The following is a 21,209-nucleotide window of genomic DNA, read 5'->3' as shown; positions in this document are numbered from 1 at the left end:
TCACCATTACTGAGACTAGCTCATAGAAACATAGTAGGCCATTCGGCCCCTCGAGCCTGCTCCGCCATTTAATGAAATCATGGCTGATCATCCAAACTCAGTACCCTGTCCCTGCTTTCTCCCCATACCCCTTGATCCCTTTAGCCTTAAGAAATATATCCAACTCCTTCTTGAATATATTTAATGAATTGGCCTCCACTGCCTTCTGTGGTAGAGAATTCCACAGGTTCACCACTCTCTGGGTGAAGAAATTCCTCCTCATCTCAGTCCTAAATGGCTTACCCCTTATCCTTAGACTGTGACCCCTGGTTCTGGACTCCCCGGCCATCGGGAACATCCTTCCTGCATCTAGTCTGTCTAGTCCTGTTAGAATTTTATAAGTTTCAATGCGATCCCCTCTCATTCTTCTAAACTCCAGCGAATATAAGCCTAATCGACCCAATCTCTCCTCATACATCATTCCTGCCATCCCAGGTATCAGTCTGCTGAACCTTCGCTGAACTCCCTCCATGGCAAGAACATCCTTCCTCAGATAAGGTGACCAAAACTGCACACAATACTCAAGGTGTGGTCTCACCAAGGCCCTGTATAACTGCAGCAAGACATCCTTGCTCCTGTACTCGAATCCTCTCGCTATGAAGGCCAACCTACCATTTGCCTTCTTAACCACCTGCTGCACCTGCATGCTTACCTTCAGCGACTGGTACACAAGGACACTCTGGTCTCGCTGCACTTCCCCTTCTCCCAATCTATTGCCGTTCAGATAATAATCTGCCTTCCTGTTTTTGACACCAATGTGGATAACCTTGCATTTATCCACGTTATATTGCATCTGCCATGCTTCTGCCCAATCACCCAACCTGTCCAAATCATACTGGAGTTTCTCTGCATCCTCCTCACAGCACACACGCCCACCCAGCTTTGTGTCGTCTGCAAACTTGGAGATATTACATCTAGTTCCCTCGTCTAGATCATTAATATATATTGTGAATAGCTGGGGTCCAAGGACCGATCCCTGCGGTACCCCACTAGTCACTGCCTGCCACTCGGAAAAAGACCAGTTTATTCCAACTCTTTGCTTCCTGTCTGCCAACCCGTTCTCTATCCAAGTCAGTATCTTATCCCCAATCCCATGTGCTTTAACTTTACACGCTAATCTCTCATGCGGGACCTTATCGAAAGCCTTCTGAAAGTCCAAATACACCACATCCACTGGTTCTCCCTTATCTATTCTACCAGTTACATCCTCAAAAATTCCAGTAGATTATTCTCTCTTTTACTCCAGATTTATTTAACTGAATTTAAATTCCCCAGTTGCCATCATGGGATTTGAACTCATGTCACTGGAATCATTAGTCCAGGCCTCTGGATTACTAGTCTGGTAACATAACCACTATGCTACCGTTCCCCTGTACGTACCATGGAGCCTCAGGGCCACATACAGAGTTTAAAACCATGTTCCCATTAATTTGCACGTATCACAAGTTTCAGTTACCAACAGATCCTGGTGTTCTGATTTAGGATTTATCCACCAAATGAGGCAACAGCCCTAAAAACAGTCCTTTACAAACATAACAACATTAAGAAATAGGAGCAGGAGTCGGCCATTTGGCCCCTCAAGCATGCTCCACCATTCAATAAGATCATGGCTGATCTTCAACCTCATCTCCACTTCCTGAGCTATCCCTTGATTCCCTTAATATCCAAAAATCTATCGCTCTCAGCCTTGAATATACTCAACGATTGAGCCTCCACAGCCCTCTGGGGTAGAGAATTCCAAAGATTCACCACCCTCTGAGTGAAGAAATTCCTCCTCGTCTCAGTCTGAAATGGCCGACCCCTTATCCTGAGACTGTGACCCCTGGTTCTAGACTCCCCAGCCAGGGGAAACAACCTCTCAGCATCTACCCTGTCAATCCCTGTAAGAATTTTGTAGCTTTGTACCATCAGCAAACTTGGATATATTACATCCAAATCATTGATGTAGATTGTGAATAGCTGAGGCCCAAGCACTGATCCTTGCGGTACCCCACTAGTTACAGCCTGCCAACCCGAAAATGACCAGTTTATTCCTACTCTGTTTTCTGTCCATTAACCAATCCTCAATCCATGCTGGTATATTACCCCCGATCCCATGAGCCCTAATTTTGTTTAATAACCTCTTGTGTGGCACCTTATCGAATGCCTTCTGAAAATCTAAATACACAATATCCACTGGTTCTCACTTATCTGTTCTGCTAGTTACAACCTCAAAAAACTCTAACAGATTCGTCAAACATGATTTCCCTTTCATAAATCCATGTTGACTCTGCCCAATCCTATTATTCTTTTCTAAGTGCCCTGTTACCATGTCCTTAATAATAGATTCTAGCATTTTCCCTACTACTGATGTCAGACTAACTGGTCTGATGTTCCCCGTTTTCTCTCTCCCTCCTTTATTAAATAGTGGGGTTACATTTGCTACCTTCCAATCCACGGGAACCATTCTAGAATCCAAGGAATTTTGGAAGATGACAACCAATGCATCCACGATCTCTATAGCCACTTCTTTTAAAACCCTAGTAGGCCATCAGGTCCAGGGGATTTATCGGATTTCAGTCTCACTCATTTCTCCAGTGCTATTTTTTTACTAATACTAATTTCTTTCAGTTCCTCATTCTCGCTAGGCCCTTCGGTCTCCGCTATTTCCGGGAGGTTTTTTTGCATCTTCTTCCATGAAGACGGACAAAGTATTTGTTTAATTTCTCTGCCATTTCCTTATTCCCCATTGTATTTTCTCCTGTCTCAGCCTGTAAGATACCCACGTTTACTTTCGCTAATTTTTTCCTTTTTACATACCTATCGAAGCTTTTACAGTCTGTTTTATGTCTCTCGTTAGTTTACTCTCATATTCTATTTTCCCTTTCTTTATCAATTTCTTGGTTCTCCTTTGCTGAATTCTAAAATCCTCCCAATCGTCAGCCTTACTACTCTTTTTGGCAATATTATAAGCCTCTTACTTTAATCTAATACTATCTTTAATTTCTCTCGTTAGCCACAGTTGATCCATTTTTCCTGCGGTGTTTTTATTCCTTAAGGGAATGTATATTCGTTGTGAATTATTAATTCGTTCTTTAAATGTTTGCCATTGTTTTTCTACTGTCATATCTTTTAATCTGGTTTCCCAACCTACCTTAGCCAACTTGCCTCTCATACCTACATGGTTTGCTTTGTTCAGGGTTAGGACCCTAGTTTTGGACTTAACTAAATCACTCTCAAACTCAACACAAAATTCTAACATATTATGATCACTGCTCCCCAGAGGCTCCTTTACTACGAGGTTATTAATTAACCCTGTCTCATTGCACAGTACTAGATCTAAAATAGCCAATTCCCTCGTAGGTTCCTTGACATACTGATCTAGAAAACTATCTTGAATGCATTCCATGAAATCTTCCTCTGCACTATTGCTGCAAATTTGGATTGCCTAGCCTATATGAAAGTTAAAGTCCCCCATGATTACTGTATTACCCTTGTTACATGCATCTCTAACTTCCTGATTTATCCGCTGCCCGACACTACACCCACTGTTAGGGGACCTATAGACTATTCCCACTAGTGTTTTCTGCCCCTTGTTGTTTCTTAGCTCCACCCAAACTGATTCTACATTTTGTATTTCCAAGCCAAGATCCTTTCTCTCTACTGTTTTTATTCCCTCCTTTAGTGTTAGGGCTACCCTGCCTCCTTTTCCATTCTGCCCGTCTCTTTTAAAAGTCAAATGTCCTGGAATATTTAGTTCCCAACCTTGGTCACTCTGCAACCACATCTCTGTAAAGGCTATTAAATCAAACCCATTTATTTCTATCTGCGCTAATAATTCATCTATTTTGCTGCGAATGCTTCGTGCATTCAGATATAGTACCTTTAGCTTTAATTTTTTTCTATTTTTCCTTGATGTCACTTTAGTCACTAATGCCCTATTACCTTTATTAATCTTTCTGTCCCTTCCTGACCCACTCTGCTTATCTTTACCCAGATCACTACGCTGCTCTACAGCTTTGACATTTCTCTTACTGCTTTTGAACATACCATTTCCTGAATCCTCCCAACCCCCCTTCATTAGTTTAAAGCCCTATCTACCGCCCTAGTTATTCAATTCAACAGGACACTGGCCCCAGCACGATTTAAGTGGAGCCCGTCCCCACGGAACAGCTCCCTCTTTCCCTAGTACTGGTGCCAGTGCCCCATGAATTGAAACCCCTGCCTCCCACACCACTCTTTGAGCCACGCATTTAACCTTCTAATCTGTTTGTCCCTATGCCAATTGGCGATTGGCTCAGGTAACAATCCAGAGATTATTACCCGCGAGGTTCTGCGTTTTAATTTCGACCCTAGCTCCTCAAACTCTCTCAGCAGAACCTCATTCCTAGTTCTACCATGACAATTGGATCCTCTCCCTCCCACTCCAAGTTCTTTTCCAGCCGCGAGGAGACATCCTTTACCCTGGCACCAGGCAGGCAGGCAACACAACCTTCGGAACTCCCGGGCGCGGCTGCAGAGAACAGTAACCTCCAAGACAACCCAGCAAAAAAATATATCAATGTACGGTCTAGGTTCGCTGAGCTTCAAGGACAAGATTGCCAGGGCCCAAGGGATGCAGTTTGGATATTCCTGTTCAAGACCTCAGCATGCCATGCTGGTTGCAATTTGACTTCCTGTACAGTGGATTCCTGTTACTGTAAATAAAAGTGATGTGATAACAGTGTTTATGTGAGCTTCCCTCGGCCAATGTTTTAAAACGAGCTGTTCTGCAAATATTCCACTCTTTGTGCGAGGGGTGCCTGACGGGCATTTCAATTTTCGGTGTAATTTTGGTTCCTTCTCCTATTCAGAGGGAACTGCAGTCTGGCAACTGGGCAAGAAAATGCTGCTAAAACTCTACAAATGCATAAAGATGTCAAACGTGAGGCTAGGTGCTAGCAGCTGAAACATCGTGGGATTTTTTTTTTTTAAGATGGAAAACCTATTGAATGCAATGAGAAACAAGGCTAGCAAAGTGCATTGGGAGGCTCGAAGGGTCAAATGGCCTACTCCTGCTCCTATTTCTTATGTTCTAATGCCGCGCGGCATGGAATGATCAGATAGGTATGCGGACAGAATTCCCCAAGTTACTTTCCTAGGCCACTAGGCAGGAGCTAAGCTGGGGCACTTTTCCACGGGAAATGGGAACACTGAAAAGAAAGAGGCAGCCCTGAAGAGTGGTATAGACAGGTGTCACCTACTCGTCTTCTCGGCCAGAATCTGTACATGGCATGGGGGGGGGGGGGGGGGGGGGAAGAATGTAAACAGGAGGAAGTCTATAAATAATAAAGATCCCAACAACTGGATTTTACCATTCCTCATTTTCTACCTTCCCTGCCAAAAAGAAATCTGGTTTCACACCAATTGGGAACAAGTTGCATTGGGATCCACCTAGCCTTATCAAAACTTGATATTCAGTATATTTTTAAAAATCCACACAAGGAGAAACAAGATCCAGATATTTTAACAGGGAGCAGATCCTATTTGAGACCATCTGGCAAGGGATCTGACTGGCTCCTATTGTTTGTCTAAAATGGATTGAAGTGCATTTTGCAGAATGGACCTGGCTCTGGAGTATTAATAAATCACGACGCAATTACACGGCGAACACGCTCAGTCGCCAGTCTGCCGTTAAAATACTGAGCACATCAGTTCCAGTTGCCTAGTGCCCAGCTCTAGCAACGAGTAATTCTATAACCTGGAATCCTTTTCGAAGGGCAACAATAACGGGGGAAAACCGTGCCTGCAACAAAGCTTTATACGTTTTTATATATAGATGCATTATGCAGTGAAACTGAAAAGAAATCGTTAGCAATCGCAATGTCTCCAAGCAAACAAAACAGCATTATTTAGGCATTTAATTATTCAAGGAACAGGGTGCTGATGAGCATCCAGATTATCCTTCGCACCGGCGCTTTGCAGAAATGGATCAAACGTGCAATAATATGCTCCGTCTGATCTCGATGTGCAAAGCAATCTGAACACGAAGGAATCTCAGAAACCCGAATGCATATATTTCCCGAGCGATCGAAATCTCTGCTCACCAATCCTAGTCTAACCCATCACTGGGAGAGAGAGAAAAATACATTTGCAACAATTTTTAATGAACATAATTAAATGCACCTTTTTTTTTCTTCCTCCTAAAGGTTGCACATACCTTTATCCGGCCAAAACACAATCCTGGAGCGATTCTTTTTTTTTTAAATCCACATAGCTCTCTGGTTTTCTTGCAGATTGCAGCAGCGAGTCACGACATCACACTTTCGCCCTCCCCACCGAGTCTGCCAATGAAACAATCCAGTTATTCAGATATACTCTCCGGTTGTTAATGTGGTGCTGGGAGCTTGAGTGAGCGGTGCAATGGGAGCAGCGATTCTTCCTCCAACCCCCCCACCTCCTCGCCGCCGCCACCACCACCACCACCCCTCGGCAGATGGCTGGATCTGATCAGTTTTTGGATGCTTGCATGCCAGGCGGAGGAATACAGACTGTGGGACATACACAATGCAGTAATCTGGGACAAGGCACAGCAACAGCACATGGCTGGTTAAGGGTTCCTGCTTTAATGCTTCACCGATTCAAAAACAAATGTTACGTTTAGCACCATCTGTAACATGGCTTTCCATCTAATCAATTTTAAAATAGAATCCAATCCTTTACCCTCCCCCACCAGAATTTTTTTAAGCAACTCGTGAAATATTATTTATATGCTTATAAATGTCTGCAAATAGTCTGGGTAATTAGTATAATGCACAATGGAAAATAAGTCATCTAGTATTAGAGTCGCACCCCAACCCCTTTGGTGCCATCCTTGCTTAGCATCAAAAGATTTGTTGGTTTGTATCGCCCTCCATGTTATTTATCACTTTACAGCCTTCCGGACTCAATATCGAGTTCAACAATTTCAGATCATAACCTCGGCCCCTATTATATTTTTATATATTTTTTATCCACCACACCTTTGGTTTGTGCCTTTTCCTTTTCTCTCTCCCACATGGCAGCTGTCTCTCACTCTGCCAGCGCATTTCACACCTAATCTAGAGCCGTCTTTTGTCTCTTTACCTGGCCTATTACCATCTCGTCTCGCCTTGAATATCTCTTAATGTCTCTTCACCTCTCACAGACCTCCCCTTTTGTTCTTTCACCCCCTCCCCCATTTCCCAGCCCCTCCAAACTGGTCTTTTCATCTGTTTCATTTCCTGCTTTTTTTCTCAGTTCTGACGAAGGGTTTCGACCCGAAACGTTGACTCTTGTTTCTCTCTCCACGGATGTTGCCTGGCCTGCTGAGTTTTTCCAGCGTTTTCTGTTGTTATTTCGGATTTCCAGCATTTTGCTATCATAGACATAGACATAGACATAGAAGATAGGAGCTGGAGTAGGCCATTCGGCCCTTCGAGCCTGCTCCGCCATTCAACGAGATCATGGCAGATCATCCAAACCCTAGCACCCGGTCACTACACCGACAGCCATCCCACACAAGCCCTAACCCCGTAACCCCACGTATTTAATCCCCCCCTAACACTAAGGACCAATTTTTGTCATGGCCAATCAACCTAACCCGCACATCTTTGGACATCATGTTATTTATCCAGTTCTCCACCGTTCGTTTACCGAGCTGGCTTTTTTTTAATGAGTGCTAATTCCTCATTATGCATAATGGCGATGGAAGCATAATTAATAGTACTTTCAAAAAAAAGTCTCCTCTCCCTAAAGCATTGACTCTTGCTGGTGTACATCTCATAAGGGGTCCACAGGCATCTGGCACTTCACCCAAGTGGCCATTCTTTATCGACGAGCCTACATAACAAGGGTCTACATGCTGTTCAACTGTGGAGAGAATCACAAGCTCGATCATCCCTCACCGGACATCCGCACATCCCCAATTCTAACAGCAGTCACAGGATAGCAACCAGAAGCAAGATCTTTGGATGATTTTCCCCTGTATAGTCCAGGGTGTCAAGATGAACAACAACAACAACTTGTATTTATATAGCGCCTTTAACGTAGTAAAACGTCCCAAGGCGCTTCACAGGAGTATTGTAAGACAAAAAATTTGACACTGAGCCACATAAGGAGAAATTAGGGCAGGTACTGAGGGAGTGCCGCATTGTTGGAGGGACGGTACTGAGGGCGCGCCGCACTGTCGGAGGGACGGTACTGAGGGAGAGCCGCACTGTCGGGGGGGTGGTACTCAGGGAGCGCCGCACTGTCGGAGGGGCGGTACTGAGGGAGCGCCGCACTGTCGGAGGGGCGGTACTGAGGGAGCGCCGCACTGTCGGAGGGGCGGTACTGAGGGAGCGCCGCACTGTCGGAGGGGCGGTACTGAGGGAGCGCCGCACTGTCGGAGGGGCGGTACTGAGGGAGCGCCGCACTGTCGGAGGGGCAGTACTGAGGGAGCACCGCACTGTCGGAGGGGCGGAACTGAGGGAGCGCCGCACTGTCGGAAGGGCGGAGCTGAGGGAGTGCTGCACTGTCAGTGGTGCCGTCTTTCGGATGAGACATTAAACCGAGGCCCCGTCTGCCCTCTCAAGTGGACGTAAAAGATCCCACGGCCACTATTTCAGTGCAGGGGAGTTCTCCCCGGTGTCCTGGGGCCAATATCTATCCCTCAATCAACATCACTAAAACAGATTATCTGGTCATTATCACATTGCTGTTTGTGGGAGCTTGCTGTGCGCAAATTGGCTGCTGTCATTCCTACATGACAACAGTGACCACACTTCAAAAATTACTTCATTGGCTGTAAAGCGCTTTGGGATGTTCAGTGGTCGTGAAAAGCGCTGGAGAAATGCAAGTCTTTCTTTTGTTTTTTGGCGGAACTGCTTTTGGCCTCCCAGCTCCTGACCTGGGAATGGAAAAGAGTATTCAGGGATTCATGGAGTCATAACGGCACAGAAGGAGTCCATTCGGCCTATAAGTCCGTGCCGGCTCTCTGTGGAGCAATCCCAGTCAGTCCCATTCCCCCGTTCTATCCCCGTAGCCCTGCAGGTTTATTTCCCTCCAGTCTCCCCTTGAAAACATTGAGTGTCTCCGCTTCCACCACTTCCGTCGGCAGCGAGTTCCAGGTCCTCACCACTCCTTGTATCTCTTGCCTAAAACCTTAAGTCTGTGTCCCCTAGTCCTTGTACCATCAACTAGTGGGAACAGCCTTTCCCCGTCTAGCCTATCCAAACCCGTCATAATCTTGTACACCTCTATCAAATCACCCCTCAACCTCCTTTGCTCGAATGAAAACAAATCCAGCTTCTCCAACCTGTCCTTGTAGCCAAGATCCCCCATCCCCGGAACCATTCTGGTAAATCTCTGCACCCTCTCAAGGACCTTCACATCCTTCCTCAAGTGTGGTGACCAGAACTGGATGCAATACTCCAGTTGTGGCCTACAGTTGTGGTGGAGAGGTTGGAGGTTCAAGATGAGACGAGTAGCCTTTTCTTGTACCCTGTCCAGGAGTGAGAGAAACGAGTTTCAAAGCCCTCCTCACATATAGAAACAGGATTAAAGTCTTGGGCAGAATTGGACTGTACGAAGACTTGAGGGTTTTTAAATTGAGGTTTAAAACCAGCCTCCAGTTGACAAAGTCTTTCCACGAATTGCGTAACGTTTCCACCATGACTGTCAGTCACAGCCTCTGAATGAGAACATGTTTAGCTCCTGCTCGCTGCCCAGTGACCCCTGCTGGGAAGTGCGTGTGTGTGTGTGTGGAAATCAGACATTGAGTCGATGCCTGGCTGCTGTCAAGAAAGCAAATGGTATGTCAGGTTATATAAAAGATGAACAAAGCGTAGATTGAAGGAGGTTTACCTGCCGCTGTCTTGAGCATTGGTCAGGCTCCACTTGGGAGTGCTGTGCGCAGTTTTACAGCCCTCACTACAGCACGGATGTAGCCGAGCCAGAAAAAGGTACAGAGAAGAGCTACTAGGATGATTCAGGAAGTGGAGAACTCACTGGAAAAGAGAAGATTGAGAAATGCAATGATTGCTGCTTTTAGGATTCTAAAGGGGCTGGATAATGTCGACCATGTCAAGCTGTTGCACCTTGTCCAGAACAGTAGATCCAGTGGGCACGGCCTGAGCTTGAAGGTGGGTAAATTCAAAACTAGTCTGCGGAAACAGTCAGTGAGCGAGTGGACGGACTCCCTCGGGTGACGGTGGAAGCAGTTAGTATTGATTCATTCAAATACAAATGAGATAGGTTTCTTTCAGAAAATAACATCTTCGGATACAGTATGTGAGTAATTTAAGACGCAACATGTGGTGAGTGTAACGTGCTTGGGAGGAAAAAAGCTGACTTTGGACCTGTGGTTCCCAAAGCTCTCCACCACTGGGGGTTTTTCCTCGCCTCATGTCTGGGTCTGTTGTAGACTCATTGATAGAGACTGGTTGCAACAACTCCATTATCATTGTATCATGCGATTGCCAGGATGGTAGAAGGCAAACCAGATGGACCTGGGTCTCTCTACGTCTAGCAATTCCTATGTTCCTAGAATAGACTCAGAACTGAGACTGACGAGAAGACTGAAAGAAATATGATTCAGTATCCAAATTCATCAGGCTCAGGACTGTAGAAGGTCAATCAGGGCTATTTGATTCTGTACAGGATAGCACAACAAGGGACACAAGTACGAGGTGAAAAGGATAGATTTAGGTAGGATGCAAGAAAACATTACTTCACCAAGAGGGTGGTCAGTTTTCGGAATAGCTTACTAAGGGAGGTGATAGGGCAAGTAGATTGAAATCCCATCAAGCCCAAATTAAACAGGTATCATAAACAGAAGCACATCATTGGTTACAATTGCTTGGACAACTGGAAGGGAGACTAGATGGTCCTACGATTCTTTTCCAGCTTGATATTTTCTCAGTTTCTATCAGTAAGAGCAGAATCCGTTTGGTCATGATCCCCCTGCAAAGCACATCCCCGCTGACACTCATTGTCTAGGCTTCCAAATGAAAAATGGGCACAGAGGGCCACCAGTGCCAATGGAACTATATCCCAGCAAGAATCAGTGCCGTCAGCAGAGGTGGGGAGAAAAATGGAAAAAGCTACAGGCAAGTCATCGCATATCCACTGATCATGAGAGCAGCACTGACAGGAGTTACGGAGAAGCGCGCAGCCCCGATCATCCCAGCAAGAAACTGCAGATTACTTTCACAACACTATTTAAAAAGTTTAACTGGTGCCAGCACAAGTCTGGCACCAAATGCCCCACTTTATACATGAGGGCAAACTTGTTAATTTACACAGTGCTATGTTGCAGTGATATGTGCTATGTGGAGAATCAAACGCCTGTGTGGCACAACACTTAGATGAAGCAACAGCAATACACTCTGAACGCCATGAATCAGCTCCTATAATAGGTTCATTTGCACACTCGTTGATAGTAGGAAAAACCTCTGTTGAATGCACTAATCTCCTGAAGATAAGATAAATCTTTTTTTTTAAATATCAAAATAATGTTGCCATAAAATATGTTTGTTGTTAGCTGCCAAGGAGAGGGAGACAAGCACAAGCTATGCTGACAGGAATATTCATAAACAGAAGTAATATTTTGCAGCTGCGCTGAAATCTATAAAATTTAAAGCATTGGGGCCTTGGGACACAAGCTTTTAACCTAATTTTCAAAGTATATATATATGTATGTTGTAATATTCCTATTAATAAAATGTAACTCAATTTTATTTTATTTTTTCTCCTGAAGATGCAGGCTTATGCTGGTATACTGTTCCACCGATGCTGGACTCTGCAGTACTGTACTTCATGTCAGCTGTGGTTCAGTGGGTAGCACACTCGCCTTTGAGTCAGAAGGTTGTGGGTTCAAGTCCCACTCCAGGGATTTGAGCACATAAAGATAGGTTGATACTCCCAGTGCAGTGCTGAGGGAGTGCCGCACTGTCGGAGGTGCCGGTGCCGTCTTTCGGATGAGACGTTAAACTGAGGCCCCGTCTGCTCTCTCAGGTGGACGTAAAAGATCGCACGGTCACTATTTCGAAGAAGAGCAGGGGGAGTTCTCCCCGGTGTCCTGGCCAATATTCATCCCTCAATCAACATAACAAAACCAGATGATCTGGTCATTACCACATTGCTGTTTGTGGGAGCTTGCTGTGCACGCAAGTTGGCTGCCGCGTTTCCCACATTACAACAGTGACCACACTCCAAAAGTACTTCATTGGCTGTAAGGCGTTATGAGACGTCTGGTGGTCGTGAAAGGCGCTATAGAAATGCAAGTCTTTCTTTCTTTCGCATTCTTTACCTGTGACCCTTGACAGTGAATGTTGTTTGGCTATTCTGTCATGGGATTCGTCACAGCCAAACCTGATCCTGCTCTCACCCAGTGTACACACGCCGGCCGAAAAAGAGCTCTCCAGCCTAATCCCACTTTCCAGCTCTCGGTCCGTGGCCCTGTAGGTTACGGCACTTCAAGTGCAGATCCAGGTAATTTTTAAATGTGATGAGGGTTTCTGCCTCTACCACCCTTTCAGGCAGTGAGTTCCAGACCCCCACCACCCTCTGGGTGAAAAAAGTCCTCCTCAACTCCCCTCTAATCCTTCAACCAATTACTTTAAATCTATGCCCCCTGGTTATTGACCTCTCTGCTCAGGGAAATAGGTCCTTCCTATCCACTCTATCTAGGCCCCTCATAATTTTATACATCAACTTAAAACTTTAAACAAAACACAACTCCCCCTTTAAGGAGAAATGTAACATACCTTTTCTTCTGGACTGTATAACAGTAAAAAAGGTTGTCATCATTAGGAGTATAAATAAACTCAACAATCTTTCATCCACTGCGTTCCCAATCTCAGTCGTGCCACCGTGGTGTCACTGTGTGCAGGCCAGACATTTCTAGACATGGAGGGCGGGCAAAATGGAGAGCCAATTACTGCAGGCTGTTCTCGCACACCTCCCAGCAGCTGCAACACTGGGAAGCAAGGGATCTGGCTGCGTAACCACGCTCTCAGCTAGAAACCTCAGAAATAAGAATTGGAGTAAAACACCTTTAAAAAAAAGTCAGCCGACATTACATATTACATAGAATACGCAGCACAGAACCAGGCCATTCGGCCCAACTGGTCCGTGCTGGTGTTTATGCTCCACACAAGCCTCCCCCTCACCCACCCCTCTTCAGCTAACCCCATCAACGTTACCTTCTATACTTTTCTCCCTCATGTGCTTACCTAGCTTCCTCTTAAATGTGGCTCACCATTTTTTGTTTTACTTGTTCGCCCCAACTGGGACACAGTCGCTCTCGATTTCTTCTACCCTCCCAGGGCCTCCAGTTACTGCTGCAGACCTTTCCTCCCAGCAGGTTTTATTTTTGTTGGGGCTGATGCATATTTGTTGCAAAAATGATCATTTTTTGTGTTTATTCCCCTGACCCTATCTTTGATGCACTGCTCTTGGTTATACTTATTGTACTGACTTTGCTACTTAAGGTGTCAACATGGCTCTGTCTCTAGCACGCTCGCTGGAGTCAGAAGGTTGCGGGTTCAAGGCCTCCTCCAGGACTGGAGCTGATAATCTGGGCTAACACTCCAGAACAGACAGTGTCCTAGGCCCAACCATCTTCAGCTGCTTCATCAATGACCTTCCCTCCAACATAAGGTCAGAAATGGGGATGTTCGCTGATGACTGCACAGTGTTCAGCGCCATTCACAACTCCTCAGATAATGAAGCAGTCAATGCCTGCATGCAACAAGACCTGGACGACGTTCAGGCTTGGGCTGATAAATGGCAGGTAACATTCACGCCACAGAAGTGCCAGGCAATGACTATCTCCAACAAGCGAGAGAGACTGGGGAGGGAGGGAGGAAGAGACTGGGGAGGGAGGGAGGGAGAGAGAGAGAGAGAGAGACTGGGGAGGGAGGGAGGGAGAGAGAGAGAGACTGGGGAGGGGGGGGTCTAACCACCGTCCCTTGACATTCAACGGCATTACCATCGCCGAATCCCCCACCATCAACATCCTGGGGGTCACCATTGACCAGAAACTTAATTGGACCAGCCACATAAATACTGTGGCAACAAGAGCAGGTCAGAGGCTGGGTATTCTGCGGCGAGTGTCTCACCTTCTGACTCCCCAAAGCCTTTCCACCATCTACAAGGCACAAGTCAGGAGTGTGGTGGAATACTCTCCACTTGCCTGGGTGAGTGCAGCTCCAACAACACTCAAGAAGCTCGACACCATCCAGGACAAAGCAGCCCGCTTGATCGGCACCCCATCCACCACCTTAAACATTCACTCCCTCCACCACCGGCGCACCGTGGCTGCAGTGTGTACCATCTACAAGATGCACTGCAGCAGCTCGCCAAGGCTTCTTCGGCAGCACCTCCCAAACCTGCGACCTCTTCCACCTAGAAGGACAAGGGCAGCAGGCGCATGGGAACACCACCACCTCCAAGTTCCCCTCCAAGTCACACACCATCCTGACTTAGAAGCATATCGCCGATCCTTCATCGTCGCTGGGTCAAAATCCTGGAACTCCCTCCCTAACAGCACTGTGGGAGAACCTTCACCACACGGACTGCAGCAGTTCATGAAGGCGGCTCACCACCACCTTCTCAAGGGCAACTAGGGATAGGCAATAAATGCTGGCCTAGCCAGCGATGCCCACATCCCATGAACGAATAAAAAAAAAGTATACTGAGGGAGCATCTCATTGTTCGAGGTGCCATCCTTTGAATGAGATGCTAAAGCAAGGTGCAATCTGCCTTTTCAGGTGCGTATTAAAAGATCTTGTGACACACTTTGAAGAAAGGCATGGAAGTTCTCCTGGTGTAATAAAAACAGAAAATGCTGGAAACGCTCAGCGGGTCAGGCAGCATCCGTGGAGAGAGAAACAGAGTCAACGTTTCAGCTCGATGACCTTCCGTCAGAACTGGAAAAAGTTTTAAGCTAGTGCAGAGCCAGGGAAAGGGGGCACGGGAGGAAAGGACAAAAGAGAAGGTCTGTGACAGGGTGGAAGGCAGGAGTGATTAAATGACAAAAGGTATGATTGTACAAAGCAAAAGGAGATGATAATGGGACAAGCAAAGAAACAAAAGATGGGCCGAGAAGAAGTGTAAATAGGAACAGCAGAATCGTCAACAGCTACCGCCTGAAAAAATGGGGGCAGAAGTTATGATCTGAAATTGCTGAACTGGATGTTGAGTCCAGAAAACTGTAAAGTGACTAAGTGAAAGATGAGGTGCTGTTCCTTGAGCTTCGCTGGCACAGTGTAAGAGGCCGAGGACAGCGAGATCAGAGTGGGAGTGGAGCGGAGATTTCAAGTTCCCCATGTGTCCTGACCAAGTCTAACCCTAACCCTAACCCTTAGTTTCCTGGATCACTGGGTCTGCTTCTGGGAAAGGTGGGACTTGTACAAGTCGGACGGTTTACACCTGAACCAGAGGGGAACCAATATCCTTGCGGGGAGGTTTGCTAGCACTGCTGGGGGGGGTTTAAACTAACTTGGCAGGGGGATGGGGTACAGATTGGAGCTATAGTAGGGGGTGATTTACAGCCAAATACAGAGGAAAAAACAAGTCAGCTGGGAAGGCAGAGCAAATATGTGAAGGCAAAAGGGAATATGGCAGGGCTGGAAGACATTTATTTTAATGCAAGGAGTCTTGCAAATAAGGTGGATGAACTGAAGTTGTTGTTGAACACATGGGAGTACGATATTGTTGCTATCACGGAGACATGGTTGAGGGAGGGTCAGGACTGGCAGCTCAATATTCCGGGGTATAGAATCTTCAGGCGAGACAGAGGGGGGTGTAAAAGGGGAGGGGGTGTTGCAATATTAATTAAGGAGTCAATTACTGCTGTAAGGAGGGATGATATATTAGCGGGTTCCTCTAATGAGGCCATATAGGTAGAACTTAAAAAAAAGGGGGCAAGCACTTTGCTGGGAGTGTACTATAGGCCCCCAAACAGTCAGGGGGAGATAGAGGAACAGATATGTAGGCAAATCTCAGAGAAGTGTGAAAATAATAGGGTAATAATAGTGGGGGATTTCAACTTCCCCAATATAAATTGGGATAGTCAGAGTGTGAAAGGCTTAGAGGGTGCAGAATTCTTAAAGTGCATCCAGGAGAGCTTTTTGAGCCAGCATGTAGAAAGTCCTACAAGAGAGGGGGCGGTACTGGACCTAATTCTGGGGAATGTAGCCGGGCAAGTGGTGGAAGTATCAGTAGGAGAGCATTTTGGCGACAGTGACCATAATTCGGTGAGATTTAAGGTGGTCATGGAAAAAGACAAAGACGGCCCGGAAATAAGGGTTCTAAATTGGGGGAAGGCCGATTTTAATATGATAAGGCAGGATCTGGCCAAAGTGGACTGGGAGCAGCTACTTATAGGAAAATCCACATCAAAACAGTGGGAGACTTTCAGAAGGGAAATAGAGAGAGTACAACGCCAACATGTTCCTGTAAAGGTCAAGGGTGGGACCAACAAGCAAAGGGAACCTTGGATGACAAGGGATATACAAAAATGCATTAGAAATAAAAGGGGGGCTTTTGGCAGTTACAAAAGACTAAAGACGGAAGAAGCCCTGGAGGAGTATAAAAAGTGCAGGGGCATACTTAAAAAAGAAATTAGGAGGGCGAGGAGGGGCCATGAAATAACACTGGCGAGCAAAATAAAGGAAAATCCTAAGATGTTTTATAAGTATATTAAGGGCAAGAGGATAACCAGGGAAAGGGTAGGGCCCATTAGGGACCAAAGTGGCAATCTGTGTAGAGCCAGATGATGTAGGCGGGGTTTTAAATGAATTTTTTGCATCTGTGTTCACTATGGAGAAAGACGATGCAGACATAGAAATCGGGCAAGGGGACTGTGACATACTTAAACATATTAGCATCGAGAGGGAGGAGGTGCTAGCGGTTTTAGCAGGCCAAAAAGTGGATAAATCCCCAGGCCCGGACGAGATGTATCCCAGGCTGCTGTGGGAGGCAAAGGAGGAGATTACAGGGGCTCTGACACAAATTTTCAGAACCTCTCTGGCCACAGGGGATGTACCAGAGGACTGGAGAACAGCTAATGTAGTACCATTATACAAGAAGGGTAGCAGGGATAAACCAGGGAATTACAGGCCAGTGAGCCTAACATCTGTGGTAGGGAAATTATTGGAAAAAATTCTGAGGGACAAAATTAGTCTCCACTTGGAGAGGCAAGGATTAATCGGGGATAGTCAGCATGGCTTTGTCAAGGGTAAATCATGTCTGACAAATCTGATTGAATTTTTCGAGGGGGTGACTAGTGGGGTGGATGAGGGAAATGCTGTGGATGTGGTTTACATGGACTTCAGTAAAGCTTTTGACAAAGTCCCGCATAGGAGACTGGTCAAGAAGGTAAGAGCCCATGGGATCCAGGGTGCCTTGGCGCGTTGGATCCTAAACTGGCTGAGTGGCAGGAGGCAGAGGGTGATGGTCGAAGGTTGCTTTTGTGACTGGAAGCCTGTGTCCAGTGGGGTACCTCAGGGATCGGTGCTGGGTCCCTTGTTGTTTGTGATCTACATAAATGATTTGGATGAGAATGTAAAAGGTATGATCAGTAAGTTCGCAGATGACACGAAAATTGGTGGGGTGGTAAATTGCGAGGAGGAAAGCCTCAGGCTACAGGACAATATAAACGGGTTGGTCAGATGGGCGGAAAAGTGGCAAATGGAATTTAACCCTGAAAAGTGCGAGGTGATGCATTTTGGATGGACAAATAAGGCAAGGGAATACACAATGAGTGGTAGGACCCTAGGAAGTACAGAGGGTCAGAGGGACCTTGGTGTACATGTACATAGATCCCTGAAGGCAGCGGAACAGGTAGATAAGGTGGTTAAAAAGGCATATGGGATACTTGCCTTCATTAGCCGAGGCATAGAATATAAGAGCAGGGAGGTTATGATGGAGCTGTACAAAACGCTGGTGAGGCCACAGCTGGAGTACTGTGTGCAGTTCTGGTCACCTCACTATAGGAAGGATGTGATTGCTTTGGAGAGGGTGCAGAGAAGATTCACCAGGATGTTACCTGGGATGGAGCGCCTCAGCTATGAAGAAAGACTAAACAGGCTGGGGTTGTTTTCCTTGGAGCAAAGAAGGCTGAGGGGGGACCTGATTGAGGTGTACAAAATGATGAGGGGCATAGATAGGGTAGACAAAGAGGAACTTTTCCCCTTAGTAGGGGGGTCAATAACAAGGGGGCATAGATTCAGGGTAAGGGGCAGGAGATTTAGAGGGGATTTGAGGAGGAACTTTTTCACCCAGAGGGTGGTTGGAATGTGGAACTCAATGCCTAAAAGGGTGGTAGAGGCAGGAACCCTCACAACATTCAAGAAGCATTTGGATGAGCACTTGAAATGCCATTGCATACAAGGCTATGGACCAAATGCTGGAAAATGGGATTAGACTGGGCAGGGATGGATGGGCGGCGCAGACACGTCGGGCCGAAGGGCCTCTTTCTGTGCTGTAAAACTCTATGACTCTAACCCTAACCCTAAATTCCCCAACCACGTCCACCAAAGGTCAGATTAACTGGTCTGTCAGATCACTGCTGTCTGTGAGATCTTGCTGCGGGTAAATTCACTGCCACGTTTCCATACACAAACATCAGTCACAGCACCTCAAACAAGTGAGGCATTTGCACTTTTTATGACTGCAATTATACTGCTGACTGCAACGCTGAGTCAGCAGACCGTTTCCAAAGGAGAGCAGGTAGTTCTCCTGGTATAAGTTTTTCCAGCATTTTCTGTTGTTATTTCGGATTTCCAGCATCTGCAGTATTTTGCTATCGTACTAGTTCTCCTGGCCAGCATTCATCCATTACCGCCAAAAGAGATTAACTAGTCATTCATCTTGTTTGCTGCTCATAGGGCTTTGCGGTACGCCAACAGGCTGCTGTATTCCCCTGCACAAGAGTGGCTGCACTTCCAAAGTAGTTCATTAACTGTAAAGTGCTGCTCATGTGAAGACCACGTTCGAAATACAGCTTCACGTCCGATTGGAGTTACACCCCAGCCGCTGAAGACGAGAGGTAATGTGAGGCAGCCTCTTGGGAGGCCTGACACCTGAGTCATACCACCACTTTTCACACTGATGAACATCATAAAATACTGTTCACCCACATGAAATTGCACTATTGGGGAAGGAACTATTTATGCACTTGTCTGCAAACTTTAAACAACCTATATTGGATTGAAGTCGGGTTTTGCATCTGTACAGAAAACTATTGAAAACGAATCATCACAGACCACCATAGACACAAATCATGAAGACAAAATGTCATTGTTCACAGATTGCAAACTGTTGGGAAACATAAATTAACTCATCACCCTCGGTTATACTGTCATTACAGGTCCATTCCTGCGCCTCCAACCATTACTAAATTAAAATAAAGCTCCCGAGTTAGAAAGTAAAACAAATTCAAAACACAATTTAAAATTTGTATTTTGTTGGAAATTATTTTGTGATGGCGCAGATTTTCTTTTCAGTTAGCGAACAACCGATAAAACACTGAAACTGCACATGCACAACTTCAACTTCGTTGGCAGCAGTCGCGCCCTTTAATTAAACACTTAAAACAAATATTGAGCTTTTTGAAAAATAAATTTACGCAATTTTTAAAGGGGTAGCCTAAAGTAATTGTGAAGGTTTTTGAATGTTTAAACGATTTCAAAAGTCTTATTTTAACATTTATTCTCACCCTTACGCTGGTGAAAGCAGGCCCTACACCTGCTTTTACCAGGCGTAAGGGTTTGATGGGCATTCGCTGGGCAAATAGCTCAACTTTGCGTCAGCAAAGGACGCGACCGCTGCCAACGACATAAAGTAGTTGCGCATGCGCAGTTCCAGCGGTTTTTTTTGTTTGTTCTCGCCGGACTTCCTGGATTGGTGAGAAAGGTGAGGGAGTGGAAATTTCAGGTGTTGTGAGGTCTATAATGTGACTTGAAGGTGATATTAGGATGTTGTCAGCTTGTGAGACTTGTATTGTAATCTCACGGAGTGTGTTTAAGGAACGTGAGAAGAGAGAGTGTGGCGGCGCGTGTGATTAATTCATCAGGATGAACTGCAAAAACTTCCAGTGCATTTTAGCAAGGAAATGTGACTTGACGGTGATATTAAAATGTTGTCAGATTGTGAGAGCTTCATTGTACTCTCGCCGAGTGTGCTTATCGTTATCAGCTCCTCTGTCTGTTGTGGTGGACGTTACTTTTTCATAATTGAGACCTGACATTTATGCTTCTGCGCAGCTTCCAGTAGCGTCTGGTTCGTTGGCAGCCGTCACTCCAGCCAGCGAACGTCCATTTCCTGCGGATTCGTACCCTGAGAGAGGGTGCAGAAAAGATTTACGAGAATGATTCCAGGGATGAGGGACTTCAGTTACATGGATAGACTGGAGAAGCTGGGGTTGTTCTCCTTAGAGCAGGGAAGATTGAGAGGAGATTTGCTGGAGGTGTTCAAAATCACAAGGGGTCTGGACAGAGTAGATAGGGAGAAGCTGTTCCCGTTGGCGGAAGGGTTGAGAACCAGAGGACACAGATTTAAGGCAGAAGAACCAAAGGCGACATGAGGAAAAACTTTTTTTACGCAGCGAGCGGTTACGATAGGAATGCACTGCCTGAAAGGGCGGTGGAGGCAGACTCAATCGCGGCTTTCAAAGGGGAGTTGGATAAGTTCCTGAAGGAAAGAAATTTGCAGGACTACGAGAAAGGGCGGGGGGAGTGGGACCAGCTGAAAAAAAGATCCCACGGCACTATTTCGAAGAAGAGCAGGGGAGTTATCCCCGGTGTCCTGGGGCCAATATTTATCCCTCAACTAACATAACAAAAACAGATTATCCGGTCATTATCACATTGTTGTTTGTGGGACCTTGCTGTGTGCAAATTGGCTGCCACATTACAACAGCGACTGCACTTCAAAAAGTACTTCATTGGCTGTAAAGCGCTTCGAGACGTCCGGTGGTCGTGAAAGGTGCTGTAGAAATGCAAGTCTTTCTTCTTCTTCTTCTTCTTCTTGCAGAGAGCCAGCACGGGCTCGACGGGCCGAAAGGCCCTCCTTCTGCGCTGTCACCATTCTATGATTCTATCCATCAGTGCGAAACTTGACGGATCGCAAGTTGCGGGCGGGCGTGCCTGCGGGGTCTCAACGCACGGGCATGCCCGGAACCCCCGCGGGGCGCTTACGTAATA

At 46.1% G+C, this 21,209-nt stretch overlaps 1 protein-coding gene across 2 annotated transcripts in view; it reads right to left on the bottom strand.

The window, feature by feature from the left end:
- sptbn2 (spectrin, beta, non-erythrocytic 2) overlaps positions 1–6,418 on the bottom strand; it is a 678,353-nt gene extending 671,935 nt beyond the window's left edge. The window contains exon 1 of one of the 2 annotated variants that reach the window (XM_085976259.1): positions 6,218–6,418. The gene's annotated coding sequence lies outside the window, so the exon portion shown is untranslated. The remainder of the gene's footprint in view (positions 1–6,217) is intronic. The other variant, XM_085976260.1, reaches the window with a different exon arrangement.
- Positions 6,419–21,209: the final 14,791 nt, after the last annotated feature.

The sequence above is a fragment of the Somniosus microcephalus genome, unplaced genomic scaffold, assembly GCF_052327205.1.
Source record: "Somniosus microcephalus isolate GS21.2 unplaced genomic scaffold, FLI_Smic_1.0 unresolved_chr2, whole genome shotgun sequence".
Lineage (NCBI taxonomy): Eukaryota > Metazoa > Chordata > Chondrichthyes > Squaliformes > Somniosidae > Somniosus > Somniosus microcephalus.
This window is presented reverse-complemented; position numbering and strand designations above follow the sequence as displayed.